This window comes from Eschrichtius robustus, chromosome 12 (genome assembly GCF_028021215.1).
Source record: "Eschrichtius robustus isolate mEscRob2 chromosome 12, mEscRob2.pri, whole genome shotgun sequence".
Lineage (NCBI taxonomy): Eukaryota > Metazoa > Chordata > Mammalia > Artiodactyla > Eschrichtiidae > Eschrichtius > Eschrichtius robustus.
Window position 1 is genome coordinate 28,550,455 of NC_090835.1, and position 14,854 is coordinate 28,565,308.

Here is a 14,854-nt window from a genome sequence, read left to right on the forward strand (position 1 = left end):
GTTCAGGGAGTCAGGTTGGGGTGTGAGAACACAGATGAATAAGACGCATTTTTGACCCTGGGAGTTGTTAACCTGATTTTAAAAAGTGGTGCTTTTGTCTCTTATTGCAGAAGTAATACATGTTCATTGTAGAAAATATATTTCAGTGGTAATCTTACCACCCAGAGGTAATCACTGCTCTCATTTTGGTGTTTATCCTTTTAGTTTAGTTATAAATCCACAAAAAAGTGGGATTTTTGATTTATGTACTGCCCCATAACTGGCTTTTTAAATCAGCATCCATCTCACTGCCTAGCACCCGGTAGATGGTTTAAAGATTTTACTGGAAATTTAATGAATAATTTAAAAATACACTATGAATATTATTTTTCTATATCTCTGAGTAGTCTTTACAGTATATATTTTATAGTATAATTTTTAATAGCTGCATATCCCTCAATTGTTTGAATGTTTCATGATTTATTTGACTCAATCTCTGTTATTTTACATGTAGATTTAAAAAAAATTTAACTATGACAAATAATACTGCATTGAACATCTTTGTGTGTGTGTGTGTGTACACAAATCTTATTTCCTTAAATTCCTTTCATAATTGGAATCACTGGGCCCAACGAAATGCCAATTTTACAGTCCTTGATTTATGTCATCAAATTGCCCTCTTCAAATGTACCATTTTACTTACCACCAGCAATGTGAGTTGTTATAACCTTGTTTTAGTGTTTTATTTTTAATAGACATCTTTTTGAGTTGGTAATATATTTGTCTGATTCAAAAATCAAGACAATGCAAAAGGCATAAAGTGGAGTTTTACTCCTGTTCCTGTCCCCGTACTCTCATCTCTGCCCCCATTTCCCTTAGGGTAGCCACTTCTACTAGGCTCGTTTGCATCTTTTCAGTATTTTTAATGCACACAGGCAAATGTGTATATAAATTATTTCCATTCCTTTCTTACACAAAAAGTAACACACAATATACACTGTTCTGTATTCTTGCCTTATTTGGTTAGGCTGCTGTATAATGTTCCATTATGTGAATATTCTGTAGTTTTATTTATCTAGTCTCCTGTCTAGCTTTATTTGAGACCTGTGTCTTTTCAGCAAAACCAGGCCCAAGTGAACTATGTTATTCTGGCCCTGCAGCTACACCACAAATAGGAGTAGGAAGCTATATCTTAATTTCCTAGACCTACTGCCTGGCTTGCTGCACATTTTGACTTAGCCTCCCAGGGTGTAGTTGGCAGTGTCTGAAATATACTGAATCCAAGAAGGGAGAGAATTGCACAGGTAGGTTTATCTCCTTTGAAGACCCACTGGCTTGTCTTTTTTCCCTAGCTGTGATTGTGAGATATTTTCATGTTTTAGTTTAGGTAAAGAGTAACCCCCTCCATTCTCATCCAAGGGATGGTGGCTCCCATAGGAAATTATGTCTTATTTTTTAAGGAATTCATTGTCACAGAGTGCCAGGTGTATGGTATGCTCCCTCAAGAGGCTCTGGGGAAGAATCCTTCCTTGCCTCTTCCGGCTTCTGATGGCTCCAAGCATCCTTTGGCTTGTGGCTCCATAATAATTTACTTCACTTGGCTTTCTCTGTATCTTCTCCTCTTCTTTCTCAAATCTCTATCTGCCTTTCTCTTATAAGGACACGTCATTGTTCTTAGGGCCCAACCAGATAATCCAGGATGACCTCAAATCAAGATTCTTAACTTAATTCCTTCTGCAAAGACCCTTTTTCTGAATAAGGTAACACTTGCAGGCTCCAGGGATTTGATGCAGATATATCTTTTGGGGGCCACCATCCAGCCCACTACAGGCTTTGAGTCTAGCACTCTGATTCCAGAATCTGTGCTCTGCCCTGTTAGACCATATCCTGTGAAGTGCCACAGAGAAAGTCTGTTTTCTCTTCCACATGGTAGTAAAAGGCTAAGGCTTATTCGCTCAGTGTTGTATCTTCATCGCCTTGCACAGTGCCTTTTGCACAGAGGAGGTGCTCAATAAAATGAAATGGCTTTAATCACTGAATTTCCATAGAATTTATGAAGGCAGTTTTCACGTCTCTTATTGCTTTTCTCCAGGCTGAATATTCCCCAGGTACTTCAGCTGTTCCTTATGTGAAGTTCGGAGCCCCCATCTTTCTGGTTGCCGTCCAGTACATACTTGCTAATTTGGCCAGTCCTCCTCTTAATATGCCTTCCAGATTGAACTCTTGATAAGATTTAAGTAACAGGGTAGAATGAGACTATTAATGCTTATGGTTTGTACACTATAATTCTTAAAGTAGCTCTAGGTTGTATTCATTTTAGAGTAGCTGCTAAGGTCATTTCTGGTAATTAATAGCTAAAGACAAAAAAAAAAAAAAAGAAAGAAAAGAAAAGAAAACTCTGCCATACTAGTAGTCCTACTTAGTCATTGAGTTTTTAGGGCCAAATACAGCCTCAGTTATGCTAATGCAAGTTTTATCGATTTTGGATTCTGAGGATGGATTTTGAATTTGGAAAGAAAATGGTCCAAACGTCACATTCTGGGGTTTAGTAGAAAAGGCAAGCATACTCATTAATAAATCCAGTTTTCTCTCTCCATTCCATTTTGTTGAATCATGGAAAAAAAGTTGTATGTTTTAAGAGACCTGAGTGGTGATCCAATACAATTTTCTGCAAGAACGAATCAGGATTTTCATGACAAAATATTAGAGAAGAGAACGTTTTTCTTCTTAATTTCTACCTGCTGTGGCCTGAAGTTGGTAGAGTTTTGTTGTTTTTTTTTTTTATCACATTTACCAACTGCTTGTGTTAATTTTCACGTACTTGTACCCTGAACAAATTTATGCTCTTGGTGCTGTATGTGCTGCAAGTTTCACTGCTGTCAAAACATGTTTTTAAAAATAACCCATGGGTTTTAACTAGTACAGTCAAGACAAATTAGGTTTTTTAAGAAGTAAAATCCACCTTAATATTTAGATCAGCAAGATGTTGTTATGACTAACTTTTGGCTTTATGTGGTAAGATAGGACCGAGGCATACTAGAGGCATACTAACTCTTTAAAATTTTTTCTTTCAATCAATTAATTTTTTAAACTAGGGGTTAAAACAAGGAAAAGATAATAACTCCCAGGGGTGGACTCCATGTCTTCATTTACTCCATTATACCTTCTGCATCTTGAAGCCTGGTTTCTTTGAAAGGAAACATTTTGCAGAGAAAGCCCTCTGCTTGGAACTCCTCCCCCTCACTCCTTACCTGGCTACTATTTCTACCTGAGGCTATAGCTTAAATGTCTCTTCTGCAAGGAAAGTTATTCTGACCAATAAGACTAGTAGTTCTTATCTTATAAGCCCCCTTGTACTTCATTTGCAGTCTTCATTACATCAGTTTCAATCACCTTGCTAATATTTGTCTTTTACTCCAGTCTGTAAACTCTATGAGGCAGGGCTGTGTCTGTTTTCAACACTCTCCCTAGATCAGTGTTTGGCCCATAGTAGATGCTTAGTAAGTTTTTGTTGACTGATTGGTCAGAGGCTGCAAAAGTCATTTAAGGGCTAATTTTAACAATATTTGCATTTCTGTGTGTGTGTGTGTGTGTGTGTGTGTGTGTGTGTGTGTGTGTGTGTACTAAGCTAATAGCAATGACCTCCTCTTTTCTTTCTTTTTTTTTTGCGGGGTGGGGGGGTGGGTACCACTGCATCAAATTACTGAAGTAGAAAAAACAGTTGACATTCTGTTTTAAAGTGACTGTATTTGACCCACTTCTACTCTAGTAATGTCATCACGATTGTATCTCATTGCTGTGGGTTCTTGGAGGCTGACAGGCAGAACAAGTTGCTTCAGCTCACGGTCCTCATCTGTCATACAGAACAGCTTGCAGAATCTTATTATGTGAATGAAATATGGAGAGAGAGATATTTTTCTTCCTGGGCTATCAGAGTAATTGAAAGTAACCGTATCAGGGTACAGGGGGAAAATGCAGGAAAACAGACTGCTTTTGTGAAGGGCAACTCATCGGCTCTCAGAACTGCAGGTATCTAGCCTCCCAGGGCAAAGTGTTTCCTTTTATCCAAAGGCCTGAGATTCAACATTCTTTCAGTAAGGAAAATGCCTTGGTTCATGTTACCACCCCTCAGCTGCGTGATGAGATGCCACCACCATGGTGCCTTTGGAGGTGTATCCCACCAGATGCAGGGCACGAGCTTGGTGTGTTCTTTAGCCAAGGAAGAAAACCGTTTTAGTATTCCAGATCAATAAAGTGTAGTAGAAAATTGGAAATGTGCTATGAAAAGTCATTAACCAGAGAAATTCTACTGTTCCTGAGTTTTGGATCAGAAGAAATAATAACACTTGACTGCTTTTCTAGTTTATATTTTACAAGCTTGGCCCTGGTGCAACGGAATATCAGATAATACTGTATCAGTGACACTTTGCCTTCTAAATCGTTGGTCCTGTACGTATAAACTGAGCTCTATAGGATAGTTTTAGTTCACAGGAAGCCTTTTATGTAACACTGGTCGAAAGCACTAATGCGGTGACGCAAAGCAAGGTACAGTTCAGCAGTCACTCAAGTCATGACTTTGTTATATTTTGAGATAGCTTTAAAATCACTTAGTCGAACAAAACTCTAAAGTACTGTAACTGCCAGGTTGCTTTATCTAATTTATGAAACAGAGGCAAAGGAAATCAACAATAACCCTCCATTTACCATTATTAGATTAGCTATTACTGAAACTGCAGAAAGTATATAACCCTTTACTTTGTGTTCACTTGAATTTGGTTATTAAGCTTTGATGGAACTTTCATTTAACCAAATGCCTTTGTTTACAACAATAAGCATGTTAAATCTTTTGTGTTCTGAATTTGATATGAGCATTTTAGTACATGCCTCCTGCAAAGGCATGTTAAAGTTACAGATTCTATTCATTTGTGTTGTGTCAAACATTATCAATTCAATCTAGTTAGGGTCTTGTTTTTCTTCCTGACTTTAAGAAATGTATGTTTTTGCTGTAAGGCTTCTACTTTTTCAAGAATATAACCAGGCATTAACAAACATGAAACTACTTCTCAGAGCAGCTTCATAAAAATTGATTTTTCAAAATTAAATAAGCATCTGGTGGGCTGAAAATGCTTTATACCTGATATTTAAAAGATATTTTGACTATTGCCAAAAGAAATCAATTTCTTCATGCTGTCTCCCTTGCAGATGCCGTCATGTGCCACTGGGTTGTGTAGAGCACAGGCTCTGGAGGGAGGCAGGCTTGGATTTGCACCTCACCTCTATCACTTACTTGCCTGTGACCTTGGACTTCACCTCTTAGGGAAATCAGTTAACTCTAATCGCCCTCTCAATAGAACTTATCTCATAGTGTTTGTTATACGTGAGGGGATGCATGTAAAGAACTCAAAAACCTGGTTGTTATTATAACTTGTGTTTGTGTGTCTGTGTGTGTGTGTCCATGCTCTACATACGTGTTATCGACTTGACTGAAAATTTACTGATTTTAAATCTGGTTATAATAATGGAAATGCTGTTATCCTTTCAGAACTTAATGTTCAGTATCGTGACCATATCTAGAAGTGACATGGAGCATAGTTATCATTTTGGATCTATTCAGAGCCGTTGCTTGAAGACAAGTCACTGGGAAGGTGGCTATTTCAGCTGCAGAGATTGGAACCAAATTCATAGTCCAAAGAAGTCTTTACTTGAAAAGTGGAACTTTATTTCAGTTCTTTTAAATTGATGTCAAAGCTGAGATAAAGAGTGTTTTACATATGTGAAATAGAAATACATGGCCTTTCCAATAAGGAGGGCTCCTGTTGACAATTTGCTGTTGGTTTTTCGCTGACTTTATCTGTTTCTCACATCTTTTAAGCTTCTCTCTAACTGCCTTGTTCTCTCTACATTTTCCATCTTCATCTCTGTCCTTTATATCCACATTTTTGGGGTAGCGTAGATGGGTTTGGAGAAATCCACACTGTGTCACCCAGCATCCTTTAGACCAGTAATCCATACAGGAGTGATAGGAGTTCAGGCTAGGAGATCTGGTCTTTGATATTGGTTTTCAGCAAATTTACACAGTTCTTATGGGGATGGAATTTTTCTCCTCATGTGTACCATCTTCTGTCTGCTTGAATAATGAGTCATAGAAAAATGAAAACTTCTTTAACTATGAAGGTTTCAGCAAGAAAAAAATGTTAGGCCTTTGGTGTTAGTATAATGCAAAATAAGATAGCATTTAAAAAGTCTCTTCTTCAGCATCATATTGACAGTGCCCCTCACTTGAGTCAGGGATTGGGGACTTACTGAGATACACCATCTGGCAGAATATGGAAGGCCAGTCTTGTGCCAGCTGAAAAAGCTGCATCAGTTCCAACTCTTGTGTACTTTGCACATCATTGGATGTCTTGCAAAACGTTTATCACTTTTTAATTAGGAAGGACTAAGGGATTTTAGTACCCCAAAGAAAATGTCAGCAGCCCAAAGACAGAAAAATTATCCAGTGGATCATAAGGGGCAGTAGGTGTTTCACTTTGAGCTTGCACAGGAAACAAGGATAGTTTCATACTAGGATCTTTGTTGGGGGGCACGTATCCTTGGTCTGTCTGAGCGGAACTGGGGACCTGGTCTTTCTATTATTCTGACAGTTTCCCCAGTTTCTTTCTCTTGCAGCATGGCCAGGCCTTGAAAGCACATGCCAAGAGATCAACTCTGTTCTGCTTCTTGGCCTATCATGTAAACTGTGGCCTGTCATGTTCATTAAAATGAAAATTTGTCGAATGGAATTTGCCTGACTGGCAGAATAGTTTAAATGTCAGATGTTGTTAGGCCTGGATATAAATATTATGTTTCTATTGTTAATTAATTGCAGTGCCTCAGTACCAGTGATCCAAAATCCAATTTAGTCTGCAATAGGCCTGTGGATAAGGGCCAGAGATAATGAATGCAGAGGGAAAAAAATGTATTCAGAGTTTCCATTGTATGTCAACGTCCTCTTAGAAAAATAGCAAATTTTGGTGTGTCACTACAGTTTAAGAAGGGCAAAACAAGACAGAATTAAGACTCATTGTCTTTTGAAACCTCTCAAATGTTACTTACTGTTGCACCTATTCCACTGCTAGCCCTGAGTCTGTCCCAGCATCAGAATTCCCAAAAGATGCCGCTCTGTCCCCTTTCTGTGACTCCCCCCCACCCATTGTTTCTATCTCTTGAGTCTGTTGTTTTGTTCCCCGCTCATTTCAGACCTGTAGAACTGAGGTGTCTAGCCCCGTAATCCTGCTCAATTCTCTTTGCAATGTTCATTTTCCTCTCTTCCACTTACCATCAACCCTTCCTTTCTCTTTCTTTTTGTCCTTTGTTTTGGTCCCCAGGCTCAACAGCCTGTCTGTCAAGTCTGCCACTGTTTGTTAAGATCATTTTGCTTCCAAATTGAGCTGGTAGCTGAATATCACTCCGAATATCGCTGCTAGAACTGTCTGCATTACAAAGAGGAGCAGAAATTTTGCTGCTGGGGCCCAGACCTCAAAACTGACTGTTGTTGCAAAGCCGTGAGCCAGCAGGCATTTGTGGCTGCCATTCTCAACCAATATTTTGTTGAGTACTTGCTGTGAGCATGGCATCTGACCCGGCCACCTCTCTGGGTTCCAAAGGCAAGTGGGTGTGCCAGGCGGAGGAGGACTAATTAAGACTTTGGAAGGCAGGACTAATGTGGTCCAATGGTCAGGGACCCTCATTTAATTCCTGGCATCCTGGTCCCTGCCAACCTCGTTCTGCCCCTGTGATTATGCCAGCTGAGAAGCAGGGAAGGGAAGATGAACTTTGGTTTGCTCTGAGTTTCCCTGTCCAGCAGTGTCTATCAGATTAAAAATGAGAGGGAAGGAGGCCAGAGAATCTTCCAGATGGAGAGTTCAGAGGAGCGCACAACCAGACTCCCTCTCGGCAGTGACGTCACTGGGCCATTCAAGCACTGGGCCAGGAGCCTGCTGCCAGACCCTGTAGTGGAGTGGAGTGGGGGCTGGCAGAACAGTCACTCTTGGCTTAGGGTGGAAGCAGATTGAAACCAGGCACATGCAGGCCACATGGTAGAGGCAGAGCATTTACCCTGAGGACTGGCAGTCTGTTTGGAGGTGGGGCCCTTCATTCTGGACTCCTCTTAAGGGTGAGTTCCCCAAATTACGTAGACAACTGCAGAAACCAAATGGGGAATTGGTGTTCTCCAACCTCTCTGTTTCTTCCTTTAGAATGAACCAGCTGTGTAAGAAAGGTGACCTTAGATAGGCTGGAGGCAGCAGTAACAGCAGTAGCCCTACATCCTTGGATGGATGCACATGTGGACAGCAGTTCCAGGCAGCAGGGATTTGGTGAGGACACAATGCACTGACACTCACTTGCCACACCTCGTGGTAGCACAATTTTGTAACTAGATTCCATGTTCATTGAAAAGTATCCTTATGGATACTCCAGGAACAGGGTTTTGCTCAAACAAGAACTGGTTTTTAGACTAAGGCGATCTGAGGTCTATGAAATTCTGGAATGATAACGAATGACGCTAAACACTGAATATCTGGCTTAACCTTACTTAAAAATTGATTATTTTAATGTTACATCCATACAACCTCAGTTTCTCTCTGAGATGAACCTCTTTGTCTCAAATTCAGGTTATTAGAGTTTGGGGAGGGTTTGTGCTATTGGGAGCAGAGCTGTTTGACTTGAAATGTCATCTCATTCTAAGAAAACATACTAGGGCCACGTTAGGGCATCCCTGTGCAAATGTCACGTTGTCAGAGTGTCTCCTCCTAGGATTAGACTAGCCACGGTACTTCCAGCCCTGTCTTATGGTCAGACAAAGCCACTGAGTTCCCCCACAGCCAGGGCGCCAACCTGGCCAGGGTCATGCTCCCCGAGATTTCGTGGAATTTGATTTGTCTCTAACTCTCTGCATATTAAGATGCTAATTATTGGTTGACTGGTATTCTGCTCCTCAGATGTCACCTAATGATTTTCCAGGGCTCATGCTACTTGGCAAATTTATTTTTCCAATGCCTGGCAAATATTACAGCATTGAACAGGTGTGGTGAGGATGAGTTGTGTTATATTGTGTGTGTGTGTGTGTGTGTGTTTGTGTGTGTCTCAGGCCACAGGAGTGTAGACTTCTGTAGAGAGATATCTTTTCATCTTAAAAAAACCTAGAGTACAAATTAAGAAAATGAGAAAGAAAGAACAAAAATAAAAAGCTAATCTCAAGTAAAGAATTTTCAATGTTTTCAATAATAACACAAACATAATATTCCTTTAAGCAAATTTCCTTGGGTGTATGTTGACACTGGCCTAGAGGATGTAGATTCAACAAGGAGCAAGAAAGGTGTGGTCTGAATCACCACACCTATAAGAGGTTCTTTTACAGACGTTCGATGCTTTCGTTTGAAATAAAAATGAGGTGCTGGCCAAAAAAAAAAAAAAAGATGTGGTCTGTATCTTTGTTGAACTTAGGGTCTATTGGAAAGACTTTCACTTACATTTTGACAATATTGATCACTTATCCATATGAATAACAAAACTAAGGAATATTCCGATCTCAACTCTAAATACATCAGTTTCACAAATTCTGAAAATTACTCTTTAAGAAATACATGCATATAAACTGAAATAAAATTTCTGGGAATACATCTGAGAAGTCTCAGGTTTGGGGGATCTTTTCTGTTGTTTGTTGTGAGGGTTTAAATCAGTCTGCAGATTCTCAAATAATTTCATGTGTTTAAAATATTCATTTATCATCAGGTAGTTTAACCAAGGCTATGTTTTCCAGCTGCCTGGTTTTCACGGATATGTAGAAAAAGGTTTAAGAATCTTCTCTTAGTTGAAAATTGGCTATCATTTGAAAGAATGCTGCAATAATTCGTCTGTAGCAACAGCTCACTGAGCATAGCATAAGAACAGAAATGAGGGCTGAATTTATTCACTGTCTTCATTCTTGTGTCTTGTCTTCATTCCTGAGTGAACAGACTTCTTTCCTAGGTATATACATAATTGTTAAAGACTTAAAGGTCAATAACCAGTCGCTTAATGTGGCAGTCAAGTCAGGTGAGGGCTGCAGAATGCAGCAGTGGATGCAAATCTCTCAGTTCCAGGCAATGTTGCCTTAAGGAAGGTGCAGTTGGATGGTTCCCAAAGATAGGTTTTAACTGGGGGAAGATAAATCACAGTCAAAGGAGGTTTTTATATTTGAGAAAGATGTTTGTTTAAATTCAGACCAGTATTTACCTGGAGGCTGGATAATGGAGTGAAGGGCTTGGTGTTGATAAAGGTTTTCTGGACAGCTATGCTCTGGAAAACCGCCAAGATAAATCAGTGTGTTATTGGCCTGTACTACTCTGCCTCCGTGATTATGTCTTTTGGGAGCAGCTGAAGCCTAAACCTCTTTGGATTCATTTAAATCTAATCTGTGTCTTGCAGAAGGTCATATGAAGGTTAGAGAGTCCACCTGCTCTACAACAAAATGGGGATGAGTTAGGCATGAGGGGAACTGGGAAAAGGTATAGTGCATTGTAGCTGCAGGTGAAAATGTTTTCATGGCCAGTAGAAGTTTAGGTCTTTGGATTTTGGGGTCAAGGTAAACATGGGAAAGAGAGGACTAGTTTGAGTGGCTATTCTTGACTTTTGTCCAGAGATAAGTACTTTGGGCACTAGAGCGAGAGTTTTCTGATCCTGACCTGCTCCTACTTCAGATATCTAGCAGACATATATGGACAAATGTTTGGGTGCCAGAGGTATGCACAAAGACTGTGGAATCCACTTGTGCAGCTGACTCTTGAACACGGAGGGGGTTAGGGGCGCCGAGCAGTTGAATATTTGTGTATAACTTATCATCAGCCTTCCATATGTATGTCCATATCCGAGATTCTGTGGATTCAATAACCACGAAGAGTGTAGTACTGTAGTACATAGTTATTGAAAAATAAATCCATGTATAAGTGGACCAGTGTAGTTCAAACATCCTGTTCAAGGGTCAGCTGTGCTTGTTTATTCAACAAGTATTGACTGAATGACTATTTAGTGCTAGCATAGAGTCTGGGGCTCACAATGCCTGGGCAGGGTGAGTTTGGTTTAAGCAATAAAAGCCATAGGTTTTAAAGAGCTTAGACATTCATTAAGGTCATAAAATATAAACACAGGAGAAGGTAATAATTTAAGACAATAGCATGCATGCCTGTCACAAGGCATTCTATGATTAAGGAGACAACAAAGCTCTGTTTTAAGACCAGTCCCACCACCTGTCCCTTTACCTTTCTGGGAACGAACCTTCAGTACTGGCTACCCTTTCTTACTCTTCTGCTTTCAGCCTCTTAGTTTCAACTGGATCTGCTCATCACCTTGACACATGCTCAGGTTTTTTCTGTTTACGAACTGTACAAAGAAACCCTCTTTCAGCACTTTGTCCTCCAGTTGCTACTCTCTTTCCTCTTCTTCACACCCAAACGTGTCTAATATTGTCCTTACTCACTGTCTTCATTTTAATGATTTCCACTTATTTCTTAACTGACTCCAAACTGAATTCTGTCTCAGTCCACAGAACAGTTCTTCGTTCAGTTCCTCAATGACGTTTACATTGTAAAAGGGGCAGAGCCGTTAGCGCGAGAGCCGTTAGCGCGAGAGCCGTTAGCGCGAGAGCCGTTAGCGCGAGAGCCGTTAGCGCGAGAGCCGTTAGCGCGAGAGCCGTTAGCGCGGCAGTTAGAGGTCCTGCCCTGTCAGCCTGGCGGTTGTCCTCTGGGCAGAGAGTGCGGTGAGAGGCGGGTCGCGGCCTTCTCCCCAGGCCCCTCCGGAACCCGGCCTCGGGGCCGGCAGGTGACCTGGGGGGCCCAGGGACAGGCCTAGGGCTGTGTCTGCAGAGCTCCAGAGCCCTTGCCTCGGCCGCCCACTGGCGGGACCCAGGCCTTGAAGTAGCAGCGGACCTCTCCCCCGTCCCCACCTCTGTGACCTAATGGCAGCGGTTGCAGTCTTCATGGGTCCCAGACCATGGAGGCCTCATCAGCTGGAGTATACGGACACTGCCCTGAAGGTAACAGCTTCACCCCAGCCACCATGTTGTGACGAGAGGCACACCCCATGTAGAGGCCACAAGGAGGTGTTTCAGCTGATAGCCCCAGCTAAAGTCTCAGCTAACCCTCAGCAACTGGCGGGCATTTGAGGGGATGAACCTTCAGGTGATTTCAGGCCCCAACTTTCAAGGCTCCCAGCTGAGGCCTCAGGCACTGTAGCATAGAAAAAAGTCGGCTTACTGCACCCTGTCAGGATTCTTGTTCCATAGAAACCATAAGAGATAATAAATTATTATCATGAAGTCATTAATTCTTAGGTAGTTGGCTTTGTAGCAATACGTAGCGAATGCAAATGCCTATTTTATTATTACTAACTTGTATTTTGCCTAATATTAACTTACTTCCACCAACTTTCTTTTGGTTCCTATTTGCTTGGTATATAGTTTTCTGTACTTGTCCTTTCAAAATCTCTTTCTGTTTTAGATGTGTTTCTTATAAACATCACATAGCAAGGTTTAAAAAAATCCATTTTGAAAAAATTTTATTTTAACATGCATTTAACCCACTTACTCTGATTACTGACATATTTGAACTTCTTTTAAATATTTTCATTTGTGTTTTCTATTCACTGTGTTTTCCTTTGTTTTTTTCTCCATCCCATTCCAGTCTTGTATGGAAAGAGAATTGGTTGAGTTTTCTGTTCTCTAGATTGTTCCCTTCACTGGTTTGGATACTTCAGTTCTTCTGGTGATTACTCTTACGTGTTTTTAAATTGTGAAATAGAACATACATACAAAATAATTTTGAAAGTGTATATCTATAGTTTAAAGAAAATAATAAACTGAACATCCAGATACCTGTCCCCAAGCCAAGAAATAGTGCATTACCATATTCCAGAATCCTCTTAGACCGTTTCCCCATTACAGTCTCCTTCCTCACTCTCAAGGTAAATATAGCCTGAATTCTGTATAAATCATTCATTCCTTTGCTTTTCTTCATAGTTTTTGCCACTTATATGTAATATTTCAAAACGAGATAGTATTTATTTTTGCCTTTTTGAACATCTTATATGCGGAATAATATATATAGTCTTTTGTGACTTGCTTCTTTTGTTTTACATCATATTTTTGAAAGGCATACATGTTGATGTGTGTAACTGATTCATTGATTTCTCAAAGCTGTGTAATATTCCATTGTAAGAATCTATAAAAATGTGTTTATTCATTGTACTGTTAATACCTGTTTCTGTTTTCAGTATTTCTTGCCATTCTAGCATTGATGCTAGAAACATTCTTGTACATGTCCCTTTGAGCATACATGAAAGGATGTCTTTGGTTATGTACATAGAGAAAGAAATGCTAGTTACCTTTAACAAGTTCATCAGTAGCTGTAATGCATATTTTTAACAACTTAGTCAGTATCTTTTTCTCCTAAACAATTCATTCCCCCCTCCTTTATTCCATGTGATTGTGGCCAACCACTCATTTCATCTTATTTGCAAACCCTAAAAATTGGTCATTATTGCTATTGTAGGTTTTCGACAAGCAGGGTTTAGTAATTATTATCCAATACCCATTATTTATTTTTGAATTTACTAGCTTTACTGTCATACTTGTTAATTTATTTGTTCACTATTGCTTTTTGTTCCTCTTTCCTTCTGGGATCAATTCCTTATTATTCAAGTATATCTTTTAGTATTCCTTTCAGCAAAAGTAAACTACTGTGAGCAGGAAATAATATTTTTTTTTTCTGAAAAATGTCCTTATTTCTCTCATTCTTGAATGATAATTGGTTTAGCATGGCTATAGATTTTTCCTTGAACTTTTTTTCACTTGGAACTTAGGACATGTCATTCCACTGCTGTCTTGCTTTTATTTTTGCTTATGACAAGTTGTTTTGCAAGGAGTCTATTTTTTCTCTCTGGTTGAATTTAAGGCTTTCTTTCTATCTCTGGTGTTCTGCGGTTTCCTTCTGTTGTATCTACGTGTAGATTTGCTTTTATTTATCGTGTTGAGGTCTTGGTATGCTTTTTCAAGAGGATTCATGTCTTTCATTCTAGAAAATTTGCATTCATTATTTTTTCATATTGGTCCCCTCCCTTTCTTTTGAGCTATGTTTTGTTTAGCATTTCTTTGTGTTTGAAATAGAAACGGATACAGCTCAATCTCTATGTTGTCAGACCATAAATCTCTCAGACTTTATAAAATGTAGTATTATACTATTTTATCTAGTCTTCCCCAAATTGTATTTCCCCCAACTCTATTGCAATCCACATAACACAGGGGGAAGGAGAAATTTTGATGGTGTCCTATGGAGGGGCCTTATCTCCTGCATTAATATTCCAAGATTTACATCATAGCCCACAAGTCTGGCCTTGCTCTTTGGTGGTCATGCATCAGCGGTAATGGGTTCTATAGTGGGATAGGGGGATGTGAAGGGAAATAACCCAGTAGGGGCTAAAGCAGTTACTTAGGACATTAAAGGGGAAAAAAAAAAAAAAAGAAACATGGGAAAACCATGAAGTAGTTGACCATTCCCAACTACTATACCTTAAGAGATGTTAGGACCTAGCCATGAATGAGAGAAATAGGCATATTCCATTTATTTTTGACTATGGAGTCAACATATGAGTAATGTTGGACTACTATAGAATCAGCCCCTTGAAACCTTAAGTTATTACTGTTGCTTGGCAACTATAGTTTACCACATCTCCTATCATATTGACTTGTGTGTGGTCAGCACATTGTATGTTTTGGTTGCGGGGAGCTTAATTTAACATGCCTAGATTTGATTTGAAATGCCAAGTTTGGCTTCCTCTGTTTTATGAGTTTCTCACTACCGAG

At 39.8% G+C, this 14,854-nt stretch overlaps 1 protein-coding gene across 5 annotated transcripts in view; it reads left to right on the forward strand.

The window, feature by feature from the left end:
* Positions 1-14,854, forward strand: part of FHIT (fragile histidine triad diadenosine triphosphatase) — a 1,501,152-nt gene that overhangs the window by 20,002 nt on the left and 1,466,296 nt on the right. The window lies entirely within an intron of this gene.